This window comes from Cupressus sempervirens, chromosome 3 (assembly GCF_028749045.1).
Source record: "Cupressus sempervirens isolate cs-2001-9-10 chromosome 3, ASM2874904v1, whole genome shotgun sequence".
In the NCBI taxonomy this organism is placed as follows: Eukaryota; Viridiplantae; Streptophyta; class Pinopsida; order Cupressales; family Cupressaceae; genus Cupressus; species Cupressus sempervirens.
In genome coordinates, this window is record NC_143120.1 from 148,425,479 (window position 1) to 148,434,613 (window position 9,135).

The following is a 9,135-nucleotide window of genomic DNA, read 5'->3' on the forward strand; positions in this document are numbered from 1 at the left end:
GAATCCATAGGATGTCTTCATGATCTGTTGTATGTAGTTGGAAGACTCCATCAACACCATTGACTAGTCCATCTTGTGTGTCAAGGTTAGTACCTATTAGTTCAACTAAAATGCCTGGCTTTAGATAGATTACAACAGGCAATGATGATTTTTGAACTTGGCAATGGAAACTATCAGCATGTGACTCTGTTTCATCAAGAGCTTTGAACACATAAAGCGTACCAGGCAAAAAGTCCAACATTTGTCTATTATGTTCGAAAACAGTGGAATTTATGTGGAACAAGTACAAGAATTTAGGGTCGTTAGGAGCTGTCTTGTAACATGTTATATTCAAGTAGCTGAGGTCTGCATCATTTTGGTGACCAATTCTTGCACGATTAAGAACGGATATGAAGTGTTTGTTTGTTTGTCTCACAACAATATTTAATTCAAAGCACAAGACATTGTCCAACCAAAATGTGTATGGGATTATTTCACTATTTATTGTTGGTTGTTCAAATATCCAATTATCACATACAGGTTGTGCTTGATATAAGTCACCACAAAATATGATGTTAACATTGCCAAATGGTTTTGTTGGTGTGTGTTTGATTTGGCGAAGTCTTCTATCAATATAATATAGCATTCGTGAACCAATTAGCGACACCTCATCAATGAGCAAGACCTGTAGTTGATCGAATTTCTTGCTTAAGCTATGAAGAGTGTTTGAGTCCAATGGAAACATCTTTAAAGAGTTACATGGCAGTTGAAAAATAGAATGTGCAATTGTTCCGCCTGCATTGAATGCAGCTTTCCCTGTGGAAGCAACAATAATGCCTTTGGGCTTGTACAGGTCACTGTCTAGTTGCTTATCATAGATCTGAATCATTGCTTGAAAGAGGACCTTTGTTGTATACGTTCTGCTAGTGCCAGCACCTCCTGTCAAGAACAAGTATTGTGGTTTGTCAAATGCTAGTCTCTTTTTCATGAGAAAATCTTTCACTATTGACTGTTGCTCTTGATTTAGTTGCCTTCGTAAGCTGAAGTATTCTTCATTTGGAAGAACGAATGGTTGGGGGATTTCTGAGAATAGTGAGCATCTACTAGTATCCATGTTTTGTGAAGCTCTTATATGCTTCATGTCAGAGATAATGTCATATTTTTCAATTTCAGTTTGGTCTTCTTTTTGTGCATGGTCAATGTCAAAGTCTTCTGTTAGGTGATTGTTATCACTAGCTTCTGTTGCAGCTTTATCGATGTCACCCCATTTGCTGTCTATTGGTGAAGTTAACATTTTTTCATTCCTAGCAATCTGTAATTTGTGTGTTTGAAATGCTGAACTCCATGATTTGTGCCCGGTCAATAGTGAGTTTTCACTATTTCTGAAAGGGACATAAAGCATGAGTTTTTCTCTACAAAAATTTTCATAATCAGTATGTGGATTATATCTTACATAACGTATGATGCGTGGTCTTGTTCTTTTGTTAGGCTTTGATAGGTTGTTTGGGTAAAAAGATGTATATTTTGCAAGTGACATTTGCACAAGGAGTTTTGGACGTTCTATATACTTGTCTATTGCAGATGCATACATTATATTTTCGAAGTCGTCTTTCTCTTTTGCTAATAGCCTAGGACTTTTAAGCATAACAATTCTTGTTTCTGGTGGAGAGGTGTTGATGAAGATGGTACTTCTCGAGCTTCTTTGTAACGGTAAAGACAATGCAATATGAACTGCTTGACAGCTAGACATTTGTTGGTAATTGAGCAACACATTTCCTAGTTTGCGTATGAAGTGTGCCTTTTCATTGTATGCATAGGTGCATTGTTTTCTTATTTGGTTGAATGCGTGCGACAATGTTTTATCTTGTTTTGTCATGTATGAGCTACAATATGATGCAACAGCATATGCATCCAAGATAAATTGTGTGTCTTTATTTGCATACCATAATGCAGGGACTTTTTTGGCAAATGAATTTATCCATATATCATTTGGTTTCCTTTTTAGGAAGATAGTGTTTCGAGACAATGATGCTTGCAAGATGGCAATGTAATCGGCTTCTTCAAGTTGGAATTCATAGAGGAAATTGTCAAATGTAACTTCCTTTGTGTAATGTTTGGTTTCTAATTGTTTGAAGAAAAGTTTTGCTTTATCTTTAATTCTAGGATCAGTGTTTAAAAATGGCTCCAATATTGTTGTTTGTCTCATTGGAGGAAAGGGAAAGCTAAATCTACAGCTAGATGCCCTATACTTTTTGCATGTTTTTGTCTGGTGGTGAGTTTGCATTTTGACAAGATTTGGATCTAATAGTGTAGAGTCACATGAGATGTACTTGTCAATGAAGTCCTCTATGTTATTATTTTTGCAATGTCCAAAGACAGGTGCATCCTTGATCCATAACATGAAGTGGACATGTTCATTGCCTCGGTTCTGAAATTTGGTGACAAAAAAATAATCAGACACTTTTCCAAATAAGGTATCATTTTTTAGCATCATTTTTCGGAATGCATTGACCCTGTGATTGAAATAGCGACTGCATATAACTGGGTTTTTCCTGATTTTGAAGTCCAAGTCTTTATCCTCTAAAGACTCATTTTGGCTTCGTTGTTGGTTGTTAGGAATATGTTGTAATGCATTGCATAGTGGCTACCAAAAGTGTTCAGCACTTGTTAATGTAACAAAAAAGGTTGGAGGACCAAGTTGTCGAATCATGGCAAAGATATTTTTTCTTGTGTTCTGTAAATAGTATGGAGATGTATGGATACTTTTGAGCAATCTAAAACCTATTGGAGATTTCAGAATCTTTTCTAGATTTGTAGGGTTTCGCACATCCCGCGCATATAGTTTGTCACCTTTTAATTTAGCTTTCCTTATACAAATCCATGCTACTGACGATATTTGTTGGATTATTATTTTAATAGCCTTAAAAAAATATTTGTTATATGTGTTGAAAATTCGTTGTCTTTATGCATTAGCTCCCACTTAGCAATTTTTTGGTAGGTGAATTTTTTGGTGATTTCTTCTGCTCGTGGAAATCCAAAAAACAATGTCGGGAAGTTCATTTCTTCTGAGTAGGTATCTTGGAAAATGCCAAGAGTTTTGAAGCCTTCTGCTGGTGCAATTTCAACAATAGTTGAACCAAGATCATTAATTGAATGTGATTCATTAAACCAATGTACAAGTGATTCAGGTTCAGGTTCATCTTCATCTTCAGGTATAGTATCATGGCCATCTATTTCACCATCTATGTTGTTATTTGTTTGTTGTTGCATCTTCTTATTTGTAAATAGAAGTTGCCAGTCTTTATTGATAGAAATTTTTTACTTTGTATACAATGGTGTCTTTGACAAGATTGTCAAAGCATTCATGACATGAGCAGGTCTCACATTTCCTTGTGCATATGCATTGTCATATTGTAACTTGCGTTTTAGTCTAACTGCAATAGTATTTGTCTCTTCAATGTCTCTAGGCAATGCATGTTGCACTTTATCAAAATCAACAGGAACATTGATTATTGTACCATTCAAGCCGTATTGTGCTCTTTTGTATCCCAATTGCCTTATCTGTGCAAAAGCAATACGCAAGGAGACAAGCCTTTCTTCTAGGCTAGTCAAGGTTTCTATTACATGGTTTCGTTTATTCCGGCTTATGTTCCATGGAGCAGCATAATTAGGGATATTGCCATTTACAATGGCATCTACATATCGTGTGCAAATGACATTGCTTGTTGCAATTACCTTTGTGCCTAGTTGAAGAGAGAGCACAGAGAAAGCATTGAAAAATGCACTAGTGACTTTGTGGATGTTTTTGTTGAAGCACAACAATTCGCAAATTGTGCATGCTTGAGTTGGGGTATCATTGATTTCATGTAGATATTGTCGGATTGATTTCTCTTGTGTTTTGTTTAGTGCAGTTTGATGTGAATAGTGTGTAGCTTGATGTCTTCTGCGTGGTCTACGAAACACGTATTTTTCCCTAACAGTTGTAGTTGTCGCTTCTTGTTTCGTGATCTTGTCAATGTCAATTGATTGATTGCTACTCACGTTTGTTGATGGTTGTTGTCTATTGTGAATTTTTGCTTTCAAATGTCTAAGTGAACAATGAATCTTTACACTGTTTCTAGGTATGGGTGTAGTAGCTGAAGTGCCTAACATGTTTATAGGGGAAATTTTCATTTTCTTTGTTTTTGTTCCATTTTCTTTCTCTTGCAAGAGAATACATTCAGTTGTTTTGGTTTGATTCAAAACTTGTTCCTGTGGTTGGAGTGGTTTATAATGGCAATGACCTATATTATTCTTCAAACAGATCAAGTCAATGGATGTTCTTCGTTGAATACAATTGCAATAGACATGGACCTTAGCTAATGGATTTGGTTGCCATATGTTTATTGCAATATTGAATATATATGATAGCCATAGAAAACATGTCGCAGAACCTTCCAAGTTGCTCTTGGCATATTCTAGTCCAACTTTCGCAACTAGTGTGTGTGCTTGTAAGAGGAATTCGTTATCCAACATGGGAGACTGATTGTCCATATGAAAACAACGCAATGCAAATTTTTTGTTTACTTTCAATGCATTGGCCAATGACTGGGCCATAAACAATCGCAAGGCAATTGCATCAAACTGGTTGTCAACCAATAAGGCTATAGCTACAAACATGCTTTCACCATATGGAGAAATAAATTCAGTACATTGTTTCAAACCAATGCAAGCTAACTCTTCTTTAGTTATGTCTAGGATATTTGGTATGGGGGATGACAAAAGTGACATTTGTTGTTGCATAGTTTTTATTGTGTTGTATGTACTCACTCTTGAGAAGATAGGTTCATAGTGCCCAGCCAATGGATTCATATCATGGAAAAGAATTGATATTGTAGGATGATGTGCATCTTTTTTGAAATGGAGGTAGGGTTTTTTGTGTGTCAATGACCAAATGCATATGGGTATGTCCATCCAAAGAGACAACCAATGGATACAAAATGTGTCACCCCAAAGGCCTGATTCACCTAGTGAGTTGGTTTCAGTTGCTGAAAGGTGCATTCTTCACAAGTAAGTGGCCTTGTCAGTTACTTTATGCAAATCATAAAGTAGTGAAGGGTGGAGCTCATGCGAAAGAGAGGTTAAAGCTACATCAGAACCATGGTGGAGTAATTGCAAGAAATAATCGACAAGTCCATTACGAAGTTCAGCACATGTATATTGAGAATGAAGCAAGATTTGTATTGTATAAAATAAACAATCACCAACGTTGAAGTTAAATGAACTGATTCAAAAGCAATGTACAGCATCAAGAGCATCGTTAATTGATCTATCTTGATATATGGTACTTGATTTGTATTTCTCTAGTATTATTGGACTTGCTAATGCTTGGCCTGATGTAGTTGATCCAACTAAAATTGTGTTTGCCATTTGATAAATGAAGGAAAGATGAAGCAATTGCGGGTTCAAGATAAGAGCAGGATATGGCAATCTTGCTACGCCAGCTCCCTTTAACACAGTAGAGAAAACATGTTGTCAACTCTAACATTGGAAAGGCAACATAGTTTTTTTTTTCTTTTTCTTTTAGAGGATTTTATTTTCCAAATGATTGTAGTACTGGATCTAGGGGGTCACTAATTTTTGGGTCACTTTGAACCCAAACAGACATCACTGTTGAACTCAGAGCACCCAAAAACCTCTATTTTCATATAAAATTTGTTCAATATGGACACAATTGGATTTTGAGGCCAAAACATATTGTATTGAGATTGGGCACATTTCTCGAGGTGGTAATTTTTTGATTTTTTTCGATGTAGATCGAGATTTTTCACATAAAAAACTAAGATTTTACTTATAACATTCAAGCTAAAATATGATGATCCTAACTCATGCATGAAGAAGACTTTACTTATAACATTGAGAGCAGTAATTGTGTGTTCAAATTTTTTCAGTGCAAAAAATGAACAGGTACAAAAATATAGAATGATATAGAAGATTATCTTATGTGTATTTTTATTGCATACAAATTTTCTCATCGACTAGGAAGGGAAGACAGATTGAAGTTTAATAATCAAACTATATGTGGAAGAAAAATAGATATATGCCTAGTCATATAAGGTAAAGAAAGAAAGTTGGCTATGATTCTAGATATAGTATGGAAAGGAAGTATGTGGGAAAATGCTATGCATACATAGTGCACCATACATTGTTTATTGTTGACTCAAAGAAGCAAAACATAAAGTTAGAAGCATGCAAATTGCAACATTTTGACTCAAGGTATAGGAACCAATTTGAGGGCAAGGAATAAACATAGAAACAACATAGGCTTTTTAAATTCTATGATGGACCAGCTACCCATCAATCCTAAAACTCAAAATCAATCCTGCCCTCAAGTATCAAGATTTGAGACACCTTTAAATAGTTATGCCTAAGGAATGACAATAATTTACACTACTGACATCAATAATAGATCGAGAACAAATTTCTCATATGATGTTTTGCAATAACATGGGATAATACTTTTATAAATAAATTACATAAGCATTTTACAAGATTGTAGTAAATATATACAGCAATGTACTTCTACATGGAACGATACTTCTATCAAAAAGTGACATAAGCATTTTACAATATTGTAGTAGACATATACAACAATGTGCTTTTACAAGAAAAGAATTAGAACTAAGATTGAACATGGATTTTAATCTTCTAGAATGATTTCAAACAATAAAGAGTTTGTGCATTATGACTTAACATGAATACATTGCAATACAAAAGCAATGGCAAAAGCATTCATTTAGGTCAATGCTAGAATGAAGATAATTTGGCTTCTAAAGGCTCTCATTGTAGAAGCTTAAAAGGGAATTATAAATGTATGCACAAGTTAAACCTCTGTGCCAGACAGCTACAAGCCATTGTCATATTTATAAAACATACCCACAATGTGCAGAGTCATATAACAAATTTAGCTAAAACAATAAATTTATTCATGCAATACAAAGTCAGTGTCATATTTATAAAATAGACTAACACTCTCTATAGTCGCACAACAAAGTTACTTGAAACAATAAATTTATTGATGCAATACAAAGCCCAACAGTGAGAAAAATTATTTCATTACTATAACCAATCCACAGGGTCATTTTTTAAAATCTTAACCAAATTGATCACCATGTGTGTCATTTATTTAAATTTTTTATTGTTTGTCAAAATGTATGGGTTATTAGGCATCCACTATATGACTACAAACAATTCAAGTTATATGATGACAAAGTAAAAAGAAGTAGTTATCGAAGGAGATCTCAAACTTATTTTGAATGCAGTAAGAGAATGGAAGACCTCAAATTGAATCAATAATTGAAACGATTAGGGTGTCCTAATTTTCATATATAAGTTGAAGGAAATTATGTTGCCACATATTTATGAACAAGGAGATGAATAGGTATTTCATGGGCTTCTTGTTTGTATTGGGGAAATGATCATGATGATTCCAAAGACATTGACAAAGTGATCAAAATAGGGAATCATATTATCGTTTCTTCCTATGTTAATCTAGGTGCTTTTAATGCTCTTAAAACCAGGGCCTTCCTTGATTAATAAGTATCATTTTTGAATATGTTTTTTTCACTTTTCAAGGCTTTCTTAGAAGGGTTTAGCAGGCCAAGGTTTTGTGGACAAGTCTTTTGTTTTTCGAATTCGAGAAATCACATTAGACTTAAAAATATTTTTTTGATTTGGCTGTAGATTGAAAATCTCTTGATATGCTGATGAATGGATTCTAGAAGCTTTGAAATAATAAAAGAAACCTGTTCAAAATCTGGTATACCTATACTAAGATGAATATCCTCAGATTTCACATGTATATAATTATAAACTGTCCTAGAACAATCAAGATTGTAAAACTTTGATTGAAGATAAATCTTATGGAACATTTTATCTGCATCGAGGATATTAACAATTTCTAAAATTTGTTTTATATTTCAAGAACAAAAATTTAGGATATTGTTTTTGTTTTTGTTTTGAATTGTTGAGGACATAGATTATCTTTATCCTAATGTGCCTAGTAAAATTTGATGTCCCATTTCTTTATTATATAAGAATTTTGTTTTGTTTTATATCTTTTGAAAACTTATGTTGTATGTTGTACTGTATTGAGGTTTTTGGCCATCGGAAAGCTTCAATATACACAATCACAGTGAATCCAGTTAAGACCTTGGAGATATGTTGGGAGCAATGTTTTTGATAGAAATCACTTCTATTATTAAAAAAATTGGCCTACATAGAAAGGCTTTGAAGAGCAAAATCAAATTGAAGATAAAGTAGTGGCTATTCTACGAAAATAATAGTTCTAGTCTAGTTCTAGTTAATAAATATAGTATTAAGGAACTAGAATAGACTATTAGAGTTAATGCTGTTCTATTATATAAATAATAGATCAATTAGGTTTTTAGCACATAAATTATTTTTTACAGTTGAGAGAAATCATTTTAGAAAGGAAATTGAAGTCTTAGATCCATATATAATCATTATTCTATGAAATGATTTCTGGAAGATTAGTCTTGACCACTGAAATCAAATACTAGGATTGGATTAAAACTCCTTCCTATTTCTATTCATATTGAGGAGAATGTACAAGAAGGAGGTGAATTGTAGGCTGTTGATGTTAATTCATCTTCAACTTAGTTATTGCATTTGTAGAACTTATGACAAGCATCATTGTTGGCAAATATTTTAACCAAGCTCTATATTTTTGTAAGGATTTTCCTATAAGAAGACCATATCAAATTTCCAAAATTGGAATTGATTAGTAAGATATTGTCAACAAACAGAATCCCAAGCCAATCACTTATATTATCAAGGCTCGGAGGACCCCTTACTTCAGACTTCTCACAACAACATTGATTTCAAGTCTTTCTTGTTTTAATTTTAGTAACTTGGAGTTCTCCTCTCTTTTCAAGTGTATGGTTTGATTGATCTTTTAAAGGAATTGGACTTTACAACCAATAGTTTAATATTAAGAGCAGTAATTCAACTTTGATAATCTGTAATAAGGATGGATGAATTCAAGTTTGATAATCCAACTATATGAAGGGGGAAAATAGCTATGTGCCTACTCATAGAACGCAAAGAAAGAAAATTGGCTATGATTCTAGATATAGCATTGAAAGGAAGTATGTG